This window comes from Dermacentor silvarum, chromosome 1, assembly GCF_013339745.2.
Source record: "Dermacentor silvarum isolate Dsil-2018 chromosome 1, BIME_Dsil_1.4, whole genome shotgun sequence".
NCBI lineage: Eukaryota > Metazoa > Arthropoda > Arachnida > Ixodida > Ixodidae > Dermacentor > Dermacentor silvarum.
In genome coordinates this window covers 131,757,726-131,782,967 of record NC_051154.1, presented here as the reverse complement: position 1 = coordinate 131,782,967, position 25,242 = coordinate 131,757,726, and positions in this window count along the sequence as shown.

Genomic DNA, 25,242 nt, shown 5'->3' with positions numbered 1-25,242 from the left:
AGTTTTTCACGTTGCCCTACAATTTTCTCAATGACACTTTTCATCTAATATAATATTTGAAAAGTTGATTAATTATTTAATACTAATTATGTAACTAGGCGAAATGCAAAAAAATATCTGAGTATCTCCAAGTGACGGCAAACAACATTACCTTGGTTCTGTCCTGCTACGTGGCATTTGCATACATTAAAATCTTAGTGCATGATAGTTGGGACACGCTGTATATCTGAAAAAAAAAAAGAAATGCTATTTCTGCTACTCTTTTCTGACACCCGTGTTACCCGTGTTCGGCCATTATTCTTAAATCAGCTTTGTGATGACATGTCCACAATATCACGAGCTAGGAATATGCTAAAATGGCTAAGTTAGAACAGAAAAAAAAAGCTTACTAACTATAGGAGTGCATAAATACGTCATGGTAGATTACTTACCGTCGCCAAAAGAAATTTAAATTCTGCTTGATACGGTAAATATCGGGGCCTTATTCTAAAAAGTTCCTTGGGGCTCCCTGTTACGGTCTACAATTGATAGCGAGCACTAGTAGCACCATTAAGTCGGCTATGCCGGCTTAAATATAGCCGACTATGTCGGATGGGATGCTGCAGTAGGTTGAGTGGTCACAAGTAATGCGAGGGACGCCTAAGTGGAAAATGTGCGCACTCATATCTCACATATTTCAGCAGCACATTATAGTAGTGCTAAGACGCTTCCACGAATGAAAAAAAAAAAAAAGAAAAACAAGTAAAATGGCAAGTACAAGACTTTCGAGTCGTGACGGTGTCGACGTTGCCAGCCAGAGCCGCGCGCGCCTCAGGCGATGACGTAATTAGGCGACGACGTTTTGGCTTGGCGGCGGCCGCGCACCGGAGTCGCTTTTTGCGGCCCCGTTGTCCAGCGGTGGGGTGCGCGGGAAGCAGCACTCCCCTCGGGAGGAACAACCCCCGTTTCGGCGCCGATAGCGGAGCTCGCCTTTTTGCTCGCCTGTCCACAGCGGCGTGCGCGGGGATCAGCTTTTAGTGAGCGTTGGTTAAAAGAGACGCTTCTTCCACCCCGGAGCCATTCGTTTTCCCCCTTCCCGCTTTCCCGTCTACTTCCGGTTCTCGGGCGAGCGTGCCGGAAGTGCTAGTGAGTCACGCCACTTCCGGTCTTTCTTCCTCTCTCACGTCGACGGCGTGCTTTTTGCAATTGTTCGTGGGCATTCATTGCACTTGTTTAAAAGTCTATCGGTCTTGTTCGGTTGTTCTTTTGCCTCTTGCTTGTTCGGTCGTTGTTCTCTCTGGCGGTGCTGATGGCTGGCATCAACCGTGGTTAGCGATGAAAAAAAGAGGGAGGCGGGGGGGGGGGGGGGAGGGGATGGAGGCAGCAGTGTGCATCAGAAAGGAGAAAAACCCCATCTCGGCTGCGGTGGAGCCCTTTTTGCCCAAAGTTCACTCAGCCTGAAATTTGGCCCGGTAGTGAACGGGTGCTTCAAAAGCGATGCAGCTCATAGCCTCGACCGCGGAAGGCGAATCCAGGCAAACGATCTTGCTGCGAAGGTTTTTGCAGGAGAAATCGGCAGCAGGGTGTAGTGAGAGTCAGTGCATTGAAATACGGCTGTCACTTTGAGTAAACTCGGTGTTGTCATGCTTGTCAGTCTTTTGAATATAAATTGACCTGACGGAGAGAAATGTAGCAATTTGGGGTGATTTGTGCGTACACGTGCATGCATGATGTAAATTTAATGTTTTGGTTTTCGATCTATGACGCAATGCAAATCCGTATCTGAAGTCATGGTCACGCAATAATTGTGTGTATGTCTATAACTGCAGTCAGAACGTAGCTTTGGTCTCGGAGGTACGGTCTATATTCCGCTAATCATGTTAGATGGCTTTTCACTTCGATTTTGTCATTATTTTAATCTGCATGCTAATTATTTAGAAATGAATGTTTTGGAAGAGCTACGTTGCTCGGCGCTTTCTTCCGCTTTCATGGCATAAAAATAAATTTCAAAGCGTACGGATCTCGTCTCTTGAACAAGTCATTCCATTCCGACATCCAGCGACATCTCGCTAGATGTCGGAACCAGCAGGGCATAAAGGCACTGCCAGCTGGGCGTCTGTTGCAGTCCGGCGGAGTACTTGCAGAGCACAGACTGACCGCTCCTTTGCTTTCTAGGAAACGCCGAAATTCAACAAACGAAGCGAAGATCGACCAAACCAAGCTTTCCGGCAGAAAAGGAAAAGGCAGCACGTGACGTCACAACGCACAGCAAGCAAGGCATCTTGGACCCACGGAAGCAAGATACGGCCAGGATTTCAGCCACGTTATCTGGAGCGGCTGCCGAGCTCTCGCTAGATGTCGGAACCAGCAGGGCATAAAGGCACTGCCAGCTGGGCGTCTGTTGCAGTCCGGCGGAGTACTTGCAGAGCACAGACTGATCGCTCCTTTGCTTTCTAGGTGAGAATGCCTAACTAAGTGTTATTTTTATTTCATCGTTTGCATGTTTCTCCGCTGGACTGCACCAGTGCTCCACGATGGCTGAGTTTGATTGCCTTGCGTGCATGAAAGTGATTGCTGGTGATTTGCAGAGCCTCACATGTGCCGAGTGTAACAAACGGTATCATACGGGGAAGTGTTCAGGGGTTACGAAATCAAACCTAAAATTTTTTTCTACTAAGGAACGACAACAATGGGTGTGTCCGACTTGCGCCAATCGTGCGGGAGACGGGGACTGTGGAAGCCACAAGGCTAAAGCAGCGGATGCATCGGCCGAACCGTCACTAACACTTGTACTGGCGAAACTTGATGTTGTGCTGAGACGACTAGATGTGTTAGAAAAGCGGCAAGACGCGCAGTTGGCCAAGTTCGAGTCTTCCAACCAAGAAATGCTGGTGCAAAGTACAGCAATTCAAGGTATTGAGACAGCATTGGAATTGCTTTCATCTAAGTATGACACAATTCTTCAAAAGTTGGAGGGGCACGAAAAGGAACTTAAAGAAACGCGAAAAAAAGTAATCGAACTGGAAGCCGAGATTTTGGCCAAATCTGATCGATTGTCGATTATGGAGCAAGCAGTAGATGATCTTGAATGGTACTCACGCAGGAACAACTTAGAAGTTCATGGTGTCAACTGCACTGATAACGAGGACTTGCGAAGGGTGGTGGAATCTCTCGCAACCAAACTCGAACTTCCTATGCCCAGACATGACGATATTGAAGCCGTGCACAGAATCAAAGGCAAAGCTAACTCCGTCCCACCTATCCTGGTGCGATTTTCAAGGCGGGAAATAAAGGAGCGCTGGATTGAAAAGCGGAACAGACTGAAATGTGAAAAAATTTACTTGAACGATAACCTAACTTCACGAGTGAAGAAACTGCTGTGGATGACAAAAAATCGGGCTAAAGATAAGCAATATCGCTTTGTCTGGGTGCGCAACGGCAGAATACTTGTAAGAAAACAAGAAGGAATGTCGGTGCTGCGCATTGACAATGAGCAAGGTTTAAATAAAATAATCTGAAATGACTGATCATGTACACTCAACCGAACAATGGCTATCAAGGAAAGACGAGTGGGCGTCCGATCTTTCCAGTAGCTTGTTGCTTGAGCTTATACATGTAAATGTTAGGAGCATGCGCAAACACTGGGACCCGTTAAAGATTCACCTGGCTAAAGCACTGCCATCACTACATGTTTTAATTTTAACAGAAGTCAACATTTCAAACGATGAAAGCGCCAATTTTGGACTACATGGTTTTCAGCCTTTCTTTTTGTGCAGGGAGCACAAAAGGGGTGGCGGCGTAGCCGTATATGTGAACAGTGATTGGCATTGTGAAAGAGTGTCTTTTGATTTTCAGGATGCTGAAGTGGTCACTGTACTAATGGCGAAGGCAGATCTGGAATTTACGGTATGTGCTGTTTATAGGCCACCAAGCTCTAACATAAATATGTTTTTAGATGAATTAGCACGCTTCCTGCAAAAGCATGCTGACAGAAGCAGCATTATTTTGGCTGGCGATTTTAATATTGACATTTCTGCAACAAACAAGCCTACAACAGCCGATTATCTAACACTTTTGGCAAGCTACGGACTTGAAAACAAGATTCAGAGTTATACGCGCGAGGAAATACTCGGTGATTGTTTAACAGGGTCATGTATAGATCATATCAGCACAAAAATGTCTAAATATAATTTATTTGGCTGTGTTATTACGGAAAAAGTATCGGACCACTACTTTGTCGCTGTGGCAGTTGCAGGAGATGCTGATGAAACTAAGATGCTGTTACTGAAACTAAGACCGAAGAGATATGTGTCTTAAACTCTAATGAAGTCGATAAACGTGTGAGAGCTTTTAACTGGGATTCTCTAACACAGCACAGCCACCTGAAGGCTTACGAACTGTTTGTAGAAGCCTTTAATGAGATCTACAGCTGCTCCCAAAAGAAAATAAAGCTTAAGAGGAGAAACAGAAATAGCCCTTGGATCAATAACGAAATAATGGAACTTTGCTGTGCTAAAAGCAAACTTCTTAAAAAATGTCAAGATAAACCCTGGGACGCTCTTGCAAGAGAAGAATTTAGGCAAATGAGAAACAAAGTGAACGCTAAAATAAGGCTAGCTAGGAACCACTACCACACAGGCAAGTTTTCAGCTTGCAGTCGTAATACCGGTAAAACGTGGAACTTGGTTAACTCCATAATAGGGAGACCTTCAAAAAAGAGTGTAGATGATACCCTTGCAGACGCCTTTCCCCATTCAGCCGCTGCTCAGATAGCGAATGATTTTAACAACCACTTCATTGATTCAGTGAGCAACATCACGAACGGGAGCACACCAGTAAATGTCCGAAACAACATTGCGTTCTCTAACGTCCATTCTGCTTTTCTGCCCACAGTTGATGAAGCAGAACTATGGGATATAATACGTTCCATGCGTTTAACAAAATCACCAGGTTTCGATAAAATTAGGATAAGAGATATTGCTGCGAATTTTGAGGTTCTTAAATCAACACTGCTTTACATATTAAATGAAACATTAACAACAGGTCAGATACATGAAAACATGAAAGTTAGCATTGTGCGACCTCTTCATAAAAAAGGATCTAGAAAACTCTACGAGAATTACAGACCAATATCAATCCTTTCGTCTTTGGCATGCATATTGGAAAAAATAGTCCATGCTAATATGGTTTCATTCTGTGATAAGTTTAGCCTTATTAACCCAGCGCAGTATGGCTTTCGCTCACGACAGAGTACGATAGGCCTATTAGAAGATTTTAATGATTACATATGTAACGAAATCGATAAGAACAATGTTGTACTGACCCTTTTCGTTGACTTACAAAGAGCATTCGACACATTGGAGCGTGAACTGCTACTCTCTAAACTAAGCAGCTGTGGCTTCAGAGGCCCGTATTACTCATTTTTTTTAAAATTATTTAACAGGAAGGCAGCAATGTGTCCGTGTCGCGGAATCGTATAGTTCTTTGTTGTGTGTCAAATCAGGTGTGCCGCAAGGGTCCGTTTTGGGATCGCTCTTGTTCAATATTTATGTGAATGATCTTGCTTGCTTACCACTAAAATCAAAAATTTATTTATATGCTGATGACACTGTTTTAGTTATATCTAACAAATTTGTAAATGAAGCCGCTCGAGTACTACAGTCCAGGGGCGTAGCCAGAAATTTTTTTCGGGGGGGGGGGTTCACCGGGGGGGGGGGGGGGGGGCAAGCTTCTGCTTTCCTCTAGGTCACGTGATTGATAATAAATGTCGGTAGTTTAAGCACACTCTATACATGTATATCAAAGACATGGGACCCCCCCACTCGCGTGTGCGTGTGCTTATGAAGAAATTAAGTAAAAAGTAAAGTAAGCTCAGTAAATACAGTAAGTACGACAAGTACAGTGGGCGTTTGGGCGTTTGGAGCAACGGTCTCTCATCGCGCCACTGAATGGACCAGTCTTCGAAAACGCATCATTGAGACGACCCGTGCGATTGGAGAAGACATCATTAATTGTTAATTTCCGTTAAGCGTAGATGGCGTCGTCCTCGTCGGGGCGAAGTGCGTTTCACAAGTCAAGGACGGCTATACGCGTGAAAATGCACGTGTGACCAGGCTATACCTACTCCCATAGCAATAGCTTGTTCGCTGCGTCTTTGCGCTAGAAAACTTAAATACGCGCAAAAACGCGCAAGGCTTTTTTTTTTTCGAAGCTTTCGTCGCCCTGCTCCCTCATACGAGAGGGTTGCATTTCCTGCGGCAAGTGCATGGGCCGCTGTGTCTTCCGCTGTGTGCGAGCGTGCAGCCGTCATTTGCCATTACGTCAACAGATTCAGAATTGTACAGAATATTTCACCGCACAGCATAGATATGGCATGTGTACGCATTTTAAGTAGTGCGTGCAACTCATTTCTGCTTCACTTATGCCGGTGCAAACAGGAAGCGGCCTTGTACCTCACAGAATCTCGACTGATTGGTGTACTAGTGATGCAGGAATGAACGCCGGTATTGTTCAGCACATAGTGCACATAATCAATTTCTCAGGACGCGTGAACTCCGACGAGAACTGTCAGCGCCTGCAACAAGAGTTTACTTACGCTGTACTGCGCACAGCAGTAATTCATGCTTGTCAACTGTGTTTCGTGCGTTCTATTACGAGTCGGTGGAATTTCACTGTTGTCATCAACCCCTACGTGTGTACATTGCTGGTTTGGGATTCCACAACTGAAACAGCAACTACCAGCCTTCCGTAATTGCCGGTTTGTGATTCAACAACACAACAGTAATTACCAGCCTTCCGTAGGGGCGCAATCGCAAACAAGAGACGTTTCTCGCGCAGACTAAGCCTACGTTCACACTTGGGAAGCGGCAAACGGGCGGAAAGGCCAAAGCGGCCGGAAAATTTTTTCCGCGCCTGTCCAAGTTGTTCACATTTGTTTTGCTACCGCCGCGGCCGCCGTTGCCGTTTTCGTCCAGATCCATCTCGTCTGCGTACGTTTGTCGGCGTGGTGGCGCTGATTATCGCATTATGTCGAGCGGTATGTTCATTCTTTGACCCACGTACCGTCATCAAAAGTGATCATTTTACGCAACTTCGCGTGTCATCTGCGACCTTCGGTAAATTCCTCGTTGGCGTTCCGTAATTCTCCGCACACGGGCGCGGTAGCGCTGAGTCACAGGTTGGTGCCTAGGCGTGAGAATATTTCTTTAATAACTTTTATTTACAAGTTGTAATAACATTTCATCATTTCGTATTGTCGGCGCCTCCAGGACACCAAAGGGGCAACGGGAACACCACAGCTAAAACCCGGGCTGGCCCTTGTGTTGGGGCTTGCCAAAGCCTGCGCGTCCTACGTGATACCTACGCTCCCAATCTATCGTCGCGACGAGAAAAGCACCCCGCGACTTCTGCAACATACCGTACACGTGCGAGGAGAATTATGGAGCGCCAACGAGGAATCTGCCTAACTATTGTCGGCCGTGGAAGTGGAAGAAGAAATGGCTTTTATACTTCTACCTACTAGTTTTCTAGAAATGGACAATGAATAAACGGAAGACGCGGACACCTCGGAAACGGCGGTGGTGGGTTCGCCTGGCTTTGCAAAAGCGCGAGAAGTTGGGTCACGCCAAGGCTTCGTTGCCGCACCTCCGGTCGCGCGACGTTGAATACTATCGCGAGTATTGCTGACAGTACGTTTTAGTGCCACTCTTGTCGTAGAGCAAGGGCTGGTTCTTGATCGCGTCGATCAGCATTACAGCCTACACTTCTGGTGCCATGTTCAATTTTACGACCGGTTGTTTACATGCTAGTGTAGCTTGCAGCGAAGCAGAACGACTTTCCGCCGCGTTTCCGCTTCGCCATGGCGAAAAAATCGGCCCGAGACTGATTTGGCTCGCAGCCTGTTTTTCTGCATGTTTTGCCGCCTAGGCGGGCGGATTTTTGCAAGATTTTGCCGCTTCCTACAGCTTCGAGACCAAGTGTGAACGTAGCCTAAGTTCCTGCGCGAGCGCGGCCTAACCGGCACCTGAAGGGGAGCGGCGGAAATGTATACCGGATATTTCGACCACCTGGGGTCTTTAACGTGCACCTAAATCTAAGTAAACGGGCCTCGAGCGTTTTCGCCATCATCTAAAATGCGGCTGCCGCATTTGTTGCTTCATTTGTTGCTTCATTTGTTGCGCATTTGTTGCTTCAGAATGCGGCCGCCACATTCTCACCCAAAACTTCACAGAGTGTCAAAGCCTTGACAAACACCGTGACAGTTTTTTCCATATGCAGACATGATTCGCTGTAAATTACCAACCAAACGGAAGCGCCCAGGAATGAAATTGTGATAGTAGCACCGGTTTCATGAATTATGTCAGCGCGAAGCGACGAAAACAAAGGGCGGGTAAGTGGGGGGGGGGGGGGGGGGTTCAAACCCCCCCCCCCCTCCCCTGGCTACGCCACTGCTACAGTCTGACGTGTCTAAACTACTAGATTGGTTCATTGGCAACCAAATGTTCATTAATAAATCGAAGACTAATATGATATGTTTTCACAGCCCATATGAAGTAGTTCCTGATGTTTTCCCTGTTTATCTTCATGCCAGTAATTGCGACGCATGCCCATGTGCTCCGGTAACTATGGTAAAAAACGCTAAATACCTTGGTCTACACTTAGACGACACGCTGTCATGGAGAGTACACATACAAGAGCTCGCAAGGCGTCTACGAGTTGTGTGCGCTCATTTGTATGCCCTAAAATAATGTCCGTAAAATGGTTTACAAATCTCTAGGTGAATCAATCATAAGGTACGGAATAACAATCTACGGCTTTGCTTCTTCTAGTAGACTAAAGATAATTAACCGTATCCTAAAAAAAATTGCCTATAGCCTCTCTTATGGCACAGTTAGTCAGGGGGACGATGTCTCGTTGAGCATGTGCCAGTCAGGCATGTTGTTTGTCGAACAACAAGTTCTGTTCGACATCATGTGTAAGAATTGTTTTTCTCCTATATTCAAAAACTTGAACGTGAAATCTCGCTGCTTACGTCACTTAGAAAAATATATTGTTCCTCGTGTGTACACAAACTATGGCAAGAGGACCGGTGCTTTCTACGTGCCGGCTAATTTTAACAATCTGAATGATAATGACACCACAGGGTCATTTAAAGAAACAAAAGCATTCTTAAGGTCATGGGCGATACAGAAAGCCCAAAACTGTTAAAATTTCCTGCAGGATTTGTAAGCACGCTACAATCACGGTTCACATGCAGAAGAAGGCATCATACAATGTACTTTTTTTTTTTGTACCTGTCAGAACCTGTTTGAGCGTACTGTTTTAACCTCTGATGTCACTGTTTTCTCTTTATTTATTCTTCTACCTTGTAGGCATAAATGGTATTTTTCAATATTATAGTACCCAGTGTTTTCCCCCTATCTTTTCAACATTATTTTTTGTGCTTTGTAATCCGTTTAGTATACACGTATTAGTACTACCTGCCGACTGCCCAGCCTGCACACAAGCAATGTTGCTTATGCGGGCTGGATCTGTAACTAGGATGTGAATGAATGTAATAAATAATAATAATAATAATAATAATAATAATAATAATAATAATAATAATAATAATAATAATAATAATAATAATATTATTATTATTATTATTGTTATTATTATTATTTGTTTTTCTTATTTTAGCAGGTTTTACTAGTCGAGGTTACTTCACAGGTTACATATTCCCGACCCGGTTTATCTAGCTTTGAGCATCTCACATAAGATACAGTGTTCGAAGAATAATCATGGGCAGACAAAGTTTATCCCTGGAGCAGATTGCGAATGGTTAACCGCTAAACTCCCTGAATTTCCCAGTGCATTTTGCACTGGGAAATTCACTCTCTCTCTCTCTCTCTCTCTCTCTCTCTCTTTGGTTTGTAAAGACGTCTTTGCTGCAGTGCTAGGATGTATGAGGAGAAGCAGTTATTTTGCGAACGAAATGTAATGGTGAGAGCCGTGGCGTTCCCAGTGATGAGATTGCAATTAAGGTGTTTTCACAGAATCCCTCGTAAGCTTTAGAACAACGCTCCCCCCGGTGCTGTTGGAGAACGCTGGGAGAACTGCACTGCCACCGGAAGAGCTCCGGGAAATTTCTGTGCAACGCTCCTCTGGCACTGAAGCTCTCCCAGCGCATCTGGAGACTAAAAGGGCTCTTAGAAACTTCACACAATATGAAGATGCGTTCAGTTTCTATGCAGCAACAGACGCGTGCAGTCTGGCATCCATTTGTCGGGGGGACGTGTGAGACACGACCGGTTAGTGAACCGTCCGCGAGGTGGCTGAGGATTCCTGTCGGTCTCGTCCATACGAGACGAGACCGACAAAAGAACCCTCGGTGTTCGTCAGCGTCCATTGCAAGTATTTTCTCGATTGCGCAACGCAGGTGTAACTTTAAGACATTGTGACAATTATTGACAAATGAAGCTGGTTGAACGATCACTATAATATACCCGAACACCTTTAAACTCGGGACATTTGCGTGTTCAGAAGAGAAAACAAGAAAGATGGGCAAATGCGACACAATGCTTTCGCAATGCGCCGACTCGACTGCTACAGGTCGCCGACGGCGGAACTCCGGCTGTGCTCGGAATGTGTGCTGCACGTGTCAGTGTCGCCGGCCGCCACACGTCAGTTTTGTTTAGTGTGCTCGAACGCTGCCCCCACGATGTGATCCTCGGCCTCGACTTTTTGACCGCCCATTCTGCTCTGATTGACTGTTCAGCCGGTGTGGTCCAACTTGACCTACCCCTTTCCATTGACCTTCCTGCTCAAGCCCCAACTCAGATTTGTTCTGCGGATTTTATTCGTCTCCTTCCCCAAGCAGCAACGTGCATCACCGTTTTCGCCTCTCCACCTGTTCCTGACGGAGACTATGTCCTCACTCCCGCGACTTCAGTCCTGCTTTCCCACAATGTCTCCTTCCCACACACCGTCATTTCTGTAGCGGGCAATCATACCAGTCTTCCCATCCTCAATTTCGGCCAGTGCCCTCAGGTACTTCCTCGAGGGATTTCGCTTGTCACGTTGTCACCGTACCGCGAGTGCGATATTTCAGCTCTATCTGTTGCGACATCTTCGACCAGTGCTCGTTCTGCGCCTTCTGCATCTGCCCCGGCCGAAGACATTGCTAAAATGATTGCGCCGGACCTCGACCCCCAATCCGACCCCCATGGCCTCCTCGAGTCCTTCGCCGACATTTTCGACCTGAGCGATCGCTCTTTGGGTCAAACTACGGTTGTGAAGCATCGTATAAATACCGGCAATGCGGCACCTGTTCGCCGACGCCCATACCGGGTGTCGCCTTCTGAGCGACAAGTTATCCAGAGCGAAGTTGACAAAATGCTTGCCAAAGGGATTATTGAACACTCTTCCAGTCCGTGGGCTTCCCCTGTTGTGCTCGTCAAAAAGAAGGACAACAGCTGGCGATTCTGCGTGGACTATCGTCATCTAAACCAGATCACCAAGAAAGATGTCTACCCGCTTCCACGGATCGACGATGCTCTGGACTGTCTTCACGGTGCCACTTATTTTTCATCAATAGACCTTCGCTCCGGATATTGGCAAATTGCCGTGGATGAACTGGACCGTGAGAAGACCGCATTCGTTACACCTGGCGGCCTCTATCAGTTTAGGGTAATGCCTTTCGGCTTGTGCAATGCCCCGGCGACCTTTGAACGTATGATGGACAGGCTCTTGCGTGGATTGAAATGGTCCATCTGCTTCTGTTACTTGGATGACGTCATCGCATTCTCTCCAACTTTTGCGGCCCATCTTGAACGACTTTCATCTGTGCTTTCTGTTTTTCGCGCCGCTGGCCTGCAGCTCAACTCGTCCAAGTGCCACTTCGGTCACCGCCTAATAACCATGCTCGGAAATCTTGTCGATTCGTCAGGCATTCGCCCCAATCCCGCTAAAGTTCGTGCAGTGCAGAATTTCCCTGTACCGATCTCTGCCAAAGATGTTCGCAGCTTTATCGGTCTTTGCTCTTACTTCCGCCGGTTTGTGCAAAATTTCGCGCATGTTGCTCGTCCCCTGACTGACCTCCTCAAGAAAGACGTTCCTTTCTGCTGGGGCTCTGAACATGCGACTTCTTTCTCGCGCCTCATCACGCTACTCACCACACCTCCTGTTCTCGCCCATTTTGACGCCTCCGCTCCGACAGAAATTCGCACTGACGCCAGTGGATACGGCATCGGCGCAATTTTAGCCCAACGCCAACGTGGGCACAACCGCGTTATCGCCTACGCCAGCCGCCTCCTCTCCCTGTCTGAGCGCAATTATTCGATTACTGAGCGGGAATGTCTCGCCCTCGTTTGGGTTGTAGGCAAGTTCCGACCTTACATATATGGTCGACCATTTACGGTTACAACCGATCACCACGCCCTTTGTTGGCTTTCGTCCCTCAAGGATCCCACAGGACGCCTCGGTCGCTGGGCCCTACGCCTTCAGGAATACACATACACTGTAGTCTACAAGTCGGGTCGTTTACATCAGGACGCCGACTGCCTGTCTCGTCAACCCGTCGATGCACCGAACGATTTAGTGGATGCCGCACCGATCTGCGTTCTCTCGCTTTCCGCCTTGAAAGACATTGGGGCTGAACAACGATGCGATGACTCGTTACGGCAGCTTATCGAACGCCTGCTCTCTGACCCGTCGGACCCATCCCGTCACATGTTCGTACTACAAAATGACACCCTGTATCGCCGCAACATGCACCCAGACGGGCCCGAGCTGCTAATCGTCATTCCGTCTCATCTTCAGCAGACTGTACTCCAGCAACTGCACGACGTTCCCACTGCTGGACACCTTGGCGTCTCTCAGACCTATGACCGAATTCGGCGACGATTTTTCTGGCCCCGTCTCAACCGCTCCGTCCGTCGTTATGTCGCCGCGTGTGAGTCGTGTCAACGCCGAAAACGACCAGTTGTACATCCCGTTGGTCTGCTGCAGCCTCTGGAGATACCGACCGACCCTTTTTTTCGCGTTGGCGTTGATCTTCTCGGACCATTCCCTATATCAAACGACGGAAATAAGTGGATTGCCGTCGCTACGGACTAAACCACCCGCTATGCCATTACAAGAGCCCTTCCCACCAGTTGCGCTACAGACGTCGCTGACTTCTTGCTTCACGACGTTATCTTACACCACGGCGCACCTCGTCAACCTCTCACCGATCGCGGGCGATACTTTCTTGCCAAAGTCATCGACGACTTACTTTGATCCTGTGCTACTAAACACAAGCTTACTACAGCCTACCATCCTCAAACTAACGGTCTTACTGAACGCCTGAACCGGACAATAACTGACATGCTTGCGATGTATGTTTCTTCCGATCATCGCGACTGGGACACTGCTTTACCATTTGTCACGTTTGCGTACAATACCTCGCGCCACGACACAGCTGGTTATTCGCCAGCTGTGTCGACCTTGCCTTTCGAGACTCTTCTTTCGTCCACACTCGAATCGCCGACAGAGTACGCTCGTGATGTCATAACCACAGCGACCCAGGCACGCCAGATTGCCCGTCTTCGTCTCTCTGCTTCACAGACACGTCAGAAGTGCCGTTACGATCAGCGCCACCGCGACGTGGAATACGAACCAGGTGATCTTGTGCTAGTTTGGTCTCCATCTCGACGTGTCGGTCTTTCGGAGAAACTCCTTTCGCGATACTACGGCCCTTATCGCATCCTCCGCCAGGTGACGCCTGTCACATATGAAGTGTCTCCACTGGATGCTACCGTGCCTTCACCTCTATCTGACGTCATCCACGTCAGCCGCCTCAAACCGTTCCTTTCTGGAACCAGTGAGTTGCACCAATAAGGTGCTTCTTCCGACGGGGGTAATGTCACAGGGCGTAATGTGGAAAGAAGAGGACCTGGTTGGTGCCCTGGGAGACGACAAAAAAGATTCTGGGTTTTCGCTTCTCTGCGCACCCATTAAAACCCATCTGTAAATACCAGTACGCTTCTTCCTTCCCGTAACATTATCTATCCGAAGCATTGCAAGTTGTTCATATGAGGTGAAATAATACCAGGCACCGTACGAGCGATGTGTAGGCTAGTTTGCATGGAGTGACTTTTTATACCACATGTCTGATGGTGAGCGATGTGAATTGACAGTGGAAACTTCAATAGATCTGACAAAGCTTTTGAAGACATTTTGTCTTCCACATTTAACAATGTAATTGGTATTTAAACCTCATCAGAAGGAAATTAACTCTATCAATACTTTTTGGTATTAACAATGTGTGGCTTTTTGGAAATGATTGCAACAAAGTCTGTAATTAAAAACTCACTGTACTCATGCAGTATAGTACAGGCGAAAACGTGGACCTAAAGGCTTTGTAAAACGCGCCTGAAATGCCACCAGCACTGGTAGTTTTTGACAGAGGTGATTTATCGATGGTGAACGCTACCTCCTGTTTGGTAAGTGGACCAGTTGTGACAGAACAGCTGCCAGTTAGACGAGTTACGGTGGACACAAACCGCTCTAGAAGCATGTTGTTCTGAGCACCCAGAACGTAACTAATCAGCTTTAACAAGCGCACACCTTAAGACGGGACAGAAGAAAGCAGACACAGGACAAGCGCTAACTCGCAACCATACCGTAGCAGCAGACCATCTCGCGCATATGTGGCAAGGAACATCACAGACATCTCGGAATTCAAGGGTAGGAAAGAACAAAAGTTTCTAAAAAAACTGCTGAGATTTCATTGGTCTGATGAATTGCAAGGATGTCTGCAATATTCATTGCCACTTGTACTCCCGCCGCCGGGCACCCACTGGTTCAAATGGGCACAAGCGTACCCCGGCCTGGCGTTCGGCTTCCTTCAGGGGTGATACACAAATGGGAAAGTAGCTTGTGCCCTGAATTCCCGAGGAAATCCTTGTGAACACACACACACACACACACACACACACACACACACACACACACACACACACACACACACACACGCACACGCACACGCACACGCACACGCACACGCACACGCACACGCACACGCACGCGCACACGCACGCGCACACGCACACGCACACGCACACGCACACGCACACGCACACGCACACGCGCATGCACGCACGCACGCACGCACGCACACAGGGGAGAATAGGGCACTGCTTAAAGTCTGTCTCTAAGACCAGTTCTCCGCTTGTTTTCAAAGCCTTCTGCGCTGAGGACGGTCTCGGCTAGTGTCCCAGGACCCTTTCCTCCGACAAAGGGCGTTTGTCAAGTCCATCTTTCAGGACACTCAAGGACACTCATAGAGAAGGTGGGCGATTGTTTCCTCGCAGCTACAGTTATCGTTTGTAGGGCTGTTGGCCATTACGATCCGAAATGAGTACGCATTCGTGAAGGCCATGCCAAGCCACAAGCGGCACAGAAGCGTCTCCTCAGCTGTAGATATTTCTGACGGAAGACGGAGCTGTAGATTCGGATCCAAGTTGTGGAGACGAGCGTTAGTAAATTCCGTCGAGCTCCACTGTGCAAGTGTAAGTTCACGTGCGAGCGAACGAAGCCCTGTACCTGCGTCTGTTCTGGATAGCGCTATATATAGTTGCACAGTGGAGACCATCATGAGCAGATCGGGCGGTCTCATCTGCACGCTCATTTTCGTAGATACCGGAATGACCCGCTATCTACTGATACGCTATATTGTGTTTTTTCTCTATTGCGCGATGATGAAGTCTTATGTCTGCGACTAATAGCTCATTCGGTCCTTGACCAAATGGCGACATAATGCACTGGAGAGCGGCCTTGGAGTCGGAGAAGATTGGCCATGTCTGTGAGGGTTCTTCAATTAAGAACACTAGAGCAGCACGTAGGGCATGGTTGCGTCAACCAAAATGTTTTATGTTCTTCAGGTTCTTCACGGCGCAAGGCTTTACATTTATCGTTTCCATCAAATTTTCTCGACGTTGAAACGGTCCTCTATAGTTTCGAGCCGGTAAAACGTCTTGAAAAAAAAAATGAAAAAAAAAAAGAAACTGTCAGCCCTTCCACTGGGGTGGAGATGGAAGACCAGCAATGCTGTACTATGGTGGGAATTATGTATTTCCAATTATGACTATTAAGCGGTGATGGTGTAATTGGTTATTTGAATTATTAAAGAATGAGAAATATATATGATCCGGTGGTTTTCATTTATTTAGTGACCACAGGGACCATGACCTTATGGTCGCTACGGTACACCGCCATGGGGTGTACGGCGAAGGTTGACGCGTCCTTCATAAACATGTCACCAACGTCGCGCGCGTTCGGTGCGAACGCGAGCAAAACGCCGCCGCCGTTGACAACAGTTCTGCGCGTTGCTGGTGCTGCTACATGTTCAAGTTTATACAGCTCCTCAGAATTTTGGGAATGACAGCCCATAAACAATGGTCATGAAACAAAACACCGGCAGCGCATGCCTTTTATGTTAAATCTTCTCAGACTGAAATATTAAAAGTGCGAAACAAAACGCCCAGCCGCAAGATACGCATTTGGTGCCGCAGCTAAACGTCGCCTCCCCTCCCTCCCTCCCGTCCCCTCACGGCCTTTTCCGCGACGAAAGAAGTCGCGTTTGCTCTCCGCCGTGCGTTCGCTCCCCGTGAAAGCTCGCGTCCCTCGAGCTCTTTCACTCGCACATACAGCGTACGGCCAATGAGAGTTTTTTTTTCTACACGCGGACAGGACCATCGGGGACTGAGCCCTTAACAGCTTCGCTGTAAAAAGAAAGCGGCCTTGGCGTAGTTGTAAGAAGGTTCGGCTTGAATATGCAAGATCGTTGGTGTGGCAAATCAGTTCTGCGGAGGAGGAACATTGGAGGAAGTTTTTGGAAAAGGGAAAGGATACTGGCCACTCATGCAGAAGTGGGAGCCGAACCCCCCCCCCCATTATTACACCCACTTTCCCTCCGCCCTTATTGTCTGCTAAGTATGGAGTGCCCTCCGCCTCCCCCAACGAAAATGGAGAATTTGTATTTGGTGCACGGTGACAGTGACAGGCAATGAAATAAAGAAAAATCACGTCATCTGATTGGTGAAGTTTAGTGTAGTGCTCGCTAAAGGAGCTAAGTTGAATACTACAGCACCACACACCGTTTTAAAGAAATCAAAACATGATGAGATTGGCCAAATACTAAACAGTTTTGCTTAAATCGAGACAGCGAATTCGTAAACTGCTTAAGGCGATGCATGCTTATTTAACGACTGAAACCTTGTGCCGAAGTTACCTCCGACAAGTGATCGCTCACTGGCTGGTTTGTCTGTGCAACAACCGCGGTTGTCTTGTAGCAGAATTGTTCGGAATAGTTTCCAGTTGCATCAGTCTATCTCTTTGTAGACTGCAGAAATTATTGTTGCCCCTTAATTATAGTATTCGAAGGGAACAAATATTCGACAACCTCGGATAGTGATATCTCGAATCGAACAACAAAGAATGTTCGATTCGTATTCGAAATCTCAGAGATTCGTACACCTCTAGAAAATGTCTATTTGTGACGCGAAAAACTTCACCGACGATTACGATCCTGCCTGGTGCGAGTTTCGAGCGCAGCTGTTTAGGTGTTTTGAATTCGCGGTATATTATGGTAAATAAGTTGATTCTGAAAGACAGAGTGCTCTCGGGGGCGGCGCTGAGCCTCTGCTCGGGCAGCTCGGTTAGCAGCAGCGGCAGACGAAGCATGTCCACCGGTTGCGTCGCTCATTGTTCAGAAAGAAAGCGTGAACACGGGAACGCGTGGCTTGCGCGGGGCGCATTCTCAAGCGGCGGTGCCGCCGCAGGAGAAGTAGCGCATGCGCAGTGGGTCCGGAGGTCACGCCAGCGCTGTTTCCGCGCTGGTCGCATGCTTGGTCACCGCCGGCACTCCGCTTTCCTCCTCACCTTTTCGCCATGCCCTCCTCCGCTTTCCGCCTCCTTGTCCCGCTTCACCCTCCTCTTTCCTCCTCGCGTATTTCACCCCCTCGCCCTCGCTGCGCTTAGCGTTGTATTTCATCTTGCGGTTACGCCGCCGACGGTTACGCCGCCGACGCTGCCGACGCTCGCCGCTGGAACAGGCGCATAAGAGCTTCGCTCTAAAACGAAATTCGAGACAGAAACGGCTAAAGCTTTAACAGCGAAGCTGTTCTTAGTCGACCCTTCGCCGTCTGTCCGGCGTCACGCAGGTCACGTGACCAGGAGAGGATGAGAGCCGCGCCGGAGGAGGGCAGGTCACGTGACCAACAGAGGAGGGGAGGCGTGCTGGGGGAGGAGGCGACCAATGGGAGGCCGCGCTGGGCGCGCGGAAGAGTGGCGATAAGAGAAGGTGTTTCTGTGCGGTGCGCCCTTTCGGATAACGCGCAACGCGTAGAGCTGCTGCCGACGCCGTCTGCGTTTCCCCACGTTCGCACCAAACGCGCGCGGTGTTCCTGACTGCAGCCGATGCCTCTGGCGGCGGCTCGGCAGGTTTCGACCAGAGAACTGGACGCTCATCGAGTAGCGTCGGAAGTCGCTGCATCTTCTCGCCTCGCAACGTTTCAATATGACGTTTTGTTGTACATCTGTGTTTACTTGTGTTTACGCAATTGCATCACGTGCAACACATGCACATGTAACACTCGTAACATTCGGTGTAACTAACACAGCTTCGCTGTTCGACCATCTTCACGGAGTGGAAGGGGTGGGGATTTTTTTGTAAAGCATTCTTCGCTGCAGTATACCTGTGCATGAGAAGAAATAATTTTTTTTTGTGCACGTGGAGGTGGCAGGAGCTAGAGAGAGAGCGAGAGATAGTTTTCAAAAAGGACTAGCGGGAGAAGAGTTATTCTTGGCAATTCCTATTTTATGAATTCAAAAACTACAAACAATGTTTCCACAAGCATACATGAACCATTTTTATTTTGAAAATACGAGCAGTAGCTGCACAGGACATGGCGTAAATTTTACTGCCAGCCCTAACTAAGCTAGTCTTGAGAAAGCGTATTGCTGAACGATGCAGTAGGACTCATAAAACAAAGTGAACTATGTGAACTATTTTTCCAAATGTTGTGTGAAAAAAATCCAAACCTCCCGGATTTTTTATTTGGACAGCCTTTTGCTTGTTCATTTTATGCTTTATCCTTTCGTTTATATGCGTATTTTCCAATATGTATGGCAGTTGTGTTTGTGTTCCATTTCTGTCTGCATTGCATAGTTAATTGCCTCAAGGCTTCCACTAGATTTGTGGTATATTTTTGTATATTTCATCTTTTTATTCAATTACTAAATGCTAATTACCGTTAAATGCTTGTAATTTTACGTTATTTAAATTTGCGCTTGTCATTTTTGTTTACTTGATAATCAAATGTTGTGGAAGAACCCGCGGTGAAGGTTGCCAACATTTATATTATATCAATCAATCGATCAACCAAGCAACCGATCGATCAATCAATCAACCGTGCTCTTCAGTTTTTCTCCAAGCGAAGGCAATCAGCTTTAGTAAAGGAAATGCTATAGAGCGAACCAAAAAGATGTTTCAGGCATAATTGATTTATTTAGTCATTCTTTTTGCTTTTTCATAAATGAAAAAGCAAAAAAAAAAGCGTAGAAAAATATCGCTTGACGCCAGCATGTTCGATCAACGAAGGTCGGGGTTATCATAATATGACTGATTAGAGCGGGACGATTGTTGATGCTGAGAAACGCTAGAAAAAGCTGTAAAAGATATGACGGAAATGATTGACAAACAAGTGGGTAGAGCAGAGCTAAGACATACGATTGCAGATGTTGAAATGAAGGTCAAGCGGCTGATTTTGTCCCGGAGATTCGTGGGGCGATCCCCTAGTGGGGCTTCGGTGGAACCGTACTCTCTTTCGCGAGGAAGCGTTGTCGAGCAAACACTGATGCGTGATATACCTTCGCTCCGCGGCTCTTTTGTTTAGACTCCGCGCTGACCTATGACGAGTCGAGATGAGCAGGGTCTGTCAGCTGGGTTGTTGACTCGGATACACGTGGTCATGCGTTGGGCAACACACGCGTTGCGTCCATTCCGCGAGCCCGCGGGAGAAAGATGCCGGAGACATCGGATACGCAGGGGTGTACACGGTGTGTAGGCGGGCGCGCGTGCCAACGAACGCCGCCATAAGTGCAAAGCAAAAGAAGCCAGGACCCCGGCTGGCTCGTTTGTTCAGTAGCGGGGGCGTCGGCGGCAGCTCCCTGTGTTGACTGCAACGTGAGAAGCGACCCTTTGCTGCCTGCCGACGCCCGCGTCGAGTGCCATCGGGCTCCGTGTTTTTGCAGGCCAAGTTGTTTGCCTTCGAGATGGCCGAGGTGCGGGCTCTGCACACGCCGCCGACTACGCACTTGAGTGCAGTGGTCAGACAAGAGTGGACCAAGGCGTCGTACCGACCGTGCAACCGCATTGCGCTCCAGTCGCCATTCAAGTAGATCGCTCCTTGGCGCCGGGGAGGTCTCCCGTGACGAAGGACTCTTTTGCCATCGCTCAACAACGTCGCACGGACACCCGCCGCACGGGCGGATGCAGTAGCACGAAAAATATGCTCTGCAGAATGAGGACTCACTGTTTCTATTTGCTTCTGAAAAAATTTCTGACTCTGAAGTTCAGCGAAAGGCCTATATTTTCATTAAGTTATAATTATGTCATTTTCACATTACATACAAGTTTATGTTTCTAGCGTGCGGAATATGTGCGCATGATCACGCCCACTTTCTCGCTTTTATAGAGAGAAAAAAAAACTTTTATTTTTACGCCAACGTCCGGCGCTTAGCGCTTTTATAGCTTTCATAGCAAGTAAGGCGCTACGTTTGTCTTTTCTCTACCGTTCTATGAGAGACGAGGAAAGCTTTCGCCTAAGTGAATAAGGAAGCCATCTGGAAAACCAGTTACGTCCAAAACATGCGCTGCTTCTCAATAATCTACCTCCTTTTTTTGTTTTCTATAGTCGCTGTTATGTCAACATTGAACGCTTGGATAGTTGGGGCAGTTGGCGCGCACCGCGATGTCAGCGATGTGCAAAGCCACAAAAGCGCTTTTACGCTTTCTTAGGATGCACAAGCTTGTACGTATGCTTGTGATGAACTGAGCGATAAACGCTTCGTTGCGTATGTCTGCGTGCATACTGTGAGATTATCTCGTTCCTCTAATCTTTCAGTCCCCTTTCCCCTTTTTCCAGCGCAGAGTAGCCAACCGGGCTAAACCTGGTTTAACCTTCCTGCCTTCTCGTTATCACTCCTCTCTATCTCTCTCTTGTGATTGAACAGCGCCTGTTATTACAAGCTGCTTTAGCGCACGAATTAATCTGGTAATACGGATCATTGTTTCGTGAGCGGTTTTTAATACAGCGGGTGGCCCTCGGTATCGACCAACCTACTTATTGTAGTGCACTGTTTCCGGGAGTGGACCACTCACTGTTTCTCCTGGGATGTCGCGACGCCTGCTATACCTGCAGGAGGAGCCAGAAAGGAAACGCCTGCGTGAAAAGGCGCAGCGCGCGAAAGTCGCGTATGGGAGGAGGAGCGCGTGACGTCGAAGGAGAGCCGTGCTGACCGAACACGCAAAAGGCACTGCGGCGAACGGGCGACATCTAATGTCTTCAGGTGCGCTGGTGGTGTACCAGGCAGAGTTTATTGCGTGCTAGGGACCATCGCGAGCAGCAACATGAGCTGATTGCGCCTTCTCAGACGACCACGACGGAGTCCCACTTCGGATGCATACAGCGACACACGCAATATACTACAGATATAGGAATGACCTGAGTCAACACACGAGTCGGTGATACAATAATTTCAACATGTTCGAATTATTAAAGGAACAAATGCTGGTACTGCTATTATAGATACAATAAATTATGCATTATGCATACATTATACAATAAAAGAGCTTGATCATCTTGTTCGCGTTGAACATTTACCCTTCTAACAATCCGTGTGGGCACAGAAGCGTCTGCTTGTGGTGTTCCCAATTTTGTTTATTAACACGAAAGTGTTTTATGCCGGGGTCCACCAAGACTTCACTGACGTATTTCCGTCACGGAAATACGTCACACGAACATACACGAACATAATACAAAGAAAGAAACCAGAAGAAAAAGTTCCACAAACATGCAAAATTTGGAAATCGAACCCACGACCTCTCGGTCCGCGACGATAGATCGCCGAGCGTTTAACCCATTGCGCCACAAACGCATTTGCAGAGAGCTACACAGACGCGCCTTATATATCTAACACTCCTCCGTGTACCCGCGCTCTTGCTCGGGGCGGTGCCGCCGCCTACGAGCAGAAAAGAGAAGTACTGCATTATGACACTAACGCGCACCGACAGTGAACGCTTCGGTGGTCTCAGCACTACGACGCCTCGATGCCAGCATTCGAAGGGACGCTGGCATCAAGAACACTACCAACGCCACCTAGGTGGCGTTCACCGTACTCAGCACAGCGGAGCGTGGCCTCCGCAATTAGCTCTGAAAATGTTTCTGAAGTTGATCGCGGAGGCTGCAATTACGACGCGCTGTACGCGCTGATTTGACTCGGTGACGATTCAGTTACGTGCTTTGTCTTGCGCGTTGTATTAGTGTGTCAGTTACGTGCTTCGTCTTTCGCGTTGTGCTAGCGTGTGCAGCGTAGTGCAGCTTCCACATGCACGACGGTTGCTCATGGTCATCGACGTTGGTAGTCGTGATGGAGGAGACGTGCCACCAGGCGTCAGCGTGGGTGCATCAACGCCTAAGGGCGCTTTAGCCACAAAACACCAATAGACATTATATATCAATGTGCAATAAACATTACACTACTTCTGTGAAGACACGTTTCACTTTCGTGTTCTATACCGATTCCTATATAAGAGGGATCAAACACATTTTTTTACTGAACAATGCGCAGGTCTCTCATGACGTTTTGGGGAGTGTAAGTATACACCTGTGAGAATTATAAATAAATCTGTTGTTTAAAGTTAGCCATGTGTGTTTGTCTAACGAGCCTGTCTGTGTCCCTGTCATTCTCAGTACGCTATAACAAAGTAAAAGATGCAATTTTACCTTCTTTCGCAGGTCGTATGAAGAATCTCATAAATATCTTGAACCTATGGACACCGAGGCAGATGGGCACTGCTGCACGGGACTTTTGCGCCAAGTTACTCGTGCCAAGGGAACTTCCATCCATATACAAGCGCAGAGTCCATGAAGATGAACAGGGCTTGTAATCTGTATCTAGCAAGGTCTAAGCAACAGAATTGAATGAATTCTGGGATTTTACGTGCCAGACCCACCATTTGATTATGAGGCACGCCGTAGTGGGAGACTCCGGATTAATTTTGACCACCAGGGGATCTTTAACGTGCCCCCAATGCACGGGACACGGGTGTTTTGTAGCGAGAGCTACATTGGCCGTGTTCTCGCCGCTTCGCTGTGGCCGGTGTCCGCACCGCGAGCTGAGCCGTTGCCTAGCAACCGCCGCAGCTGGCAGCGCCGCTCGCCGCGCCAAACCAAGAGGAGGCACCGAGCCGAGGAGGCGGAGGAAGAGCGAGCCGCACGCCTCGAGAAGCGTCGTAAGCACGAAGTGGCCAGGCGAGTGGATTCAGATGAGCATAGCACCTGAAACGTGTTCAAGTCACTGGGCGACAACCTCTTATCCTCCCGCCTCACCGACCATCGGCCCGTCTTTGTGGCAATTGAGAAACAGCAATATGAAGACTTTCAAAATAAATGCGTTACAGTTTAAAAATCTCTAGTCTTTAATGTAACCATAACTTAACGAGAGGTAACAACCAAACCTAAACACTCAGATGTACGAAGCTAAACGATAAAGATGTAACCGTGTAGAGAACCAAGCTAAACAATAAGATTAACCGTACCTCTCGTTACGCACACCCAGGCATAACTGAGTTAAGCCACAGCCATTTTTTTTTTTTTTTTTTGCATTTCACCCACATCGAAATGCCGCCGCCGCGGCCTGGATTTGATCCCGCGGACCTCGTGCTTAGCACCGCAACTCCATAGCCACCAAGGGGGGTTCGTGGCAACAGTATATGATGAGCAGAACAAGAACAATACTCGTTTTATTTTTATTTTTTGTTGCAGAGGCACGACACCCTCCATTTCCTATTATGAGGACGATCGAAAGCTGTTGGCACTTCTGTCGCGTTTGTATGCAGCACAAAAGGCACCCACTAGCAATTGCACTTATTGAGAGAGACATCAGTACGGTGATTTAGGTGCACAAGAATATACTGCCACAACACGAATTTTGGACCTCAGATTTCTCTTACCTTTCTTGTCGACTCGACGACCCGAAAATTAAACTTTCAGTTGAAGGATTTGTTCGTAAACGAGACATGTTTATACTAGCAGCACAACATCAAGCGTTATACAATATATGCTTCAGATGTACTGGTTGTATTCAACCGTACACGGATGGTTCTTGTCAAACAAATTCTTCTACAGCCGCTTTTGTCATTCGAGAATGGAACCGAATACAGACGTATAAGCCGTCTCACACGACATCATCAATCACAGCAGAGCTTCTTGCATTATTGTCGTTGTTACGATACATAAATTCAGTACAAAAAGGGTGACAATGTGTCATCCTTTGTGATTCGCAGGCAGCTTTGTCGTCACTTCATATTGACATCAGCAATTCTCAAAACATGGCTTTAGTTTACGAGACTCTAGGAACTCACAAAATTAAGTGAAGAGAATCGCACAATAATGGTCCAATAGATATCCGGCCGCTGCAATATCGCTGGGAATGTTGCAGCAGCCGAGGTAGCTGGACAAGCGCATGATAACAACGTCGCATTTGCACTTCCTCTAACACAAGGTGAATTGCGGCATATACTAAGACAGATCTCAGCCCGCGGTTGCACAGCTAGCGACCATGGGTTGACCAGAATTCAATATCTCCAGATTTATTTTATATTGACCCTTCGCTTCAATTTAAAATCCAGTTCACATTAGGTACAAGCAGAACCTTTGAAACGCTGATTCACAGTCTGTGGCTTGGTACCGCGTATATACAAAACACTTTATGCATAAAATTTCAAGAGCTGATAGTCCGCAATGCACTTGCGGCCACGTGGATAACGATATACATCTTCTGCTAAAACACGACACACAGAGACAACATTTAAGACGTGATTTAATGGCATCGGACCGCAGGTCCGTCAGCCTCAGGAAGGTGCTAGGTCCGTGGCCAATGTATTTATTGAAAAGGCGAGCGTTAAAGGCGCTCCAATGATTTCTGGAAGCGAGCGATATCCTCGGAAACTTTTGA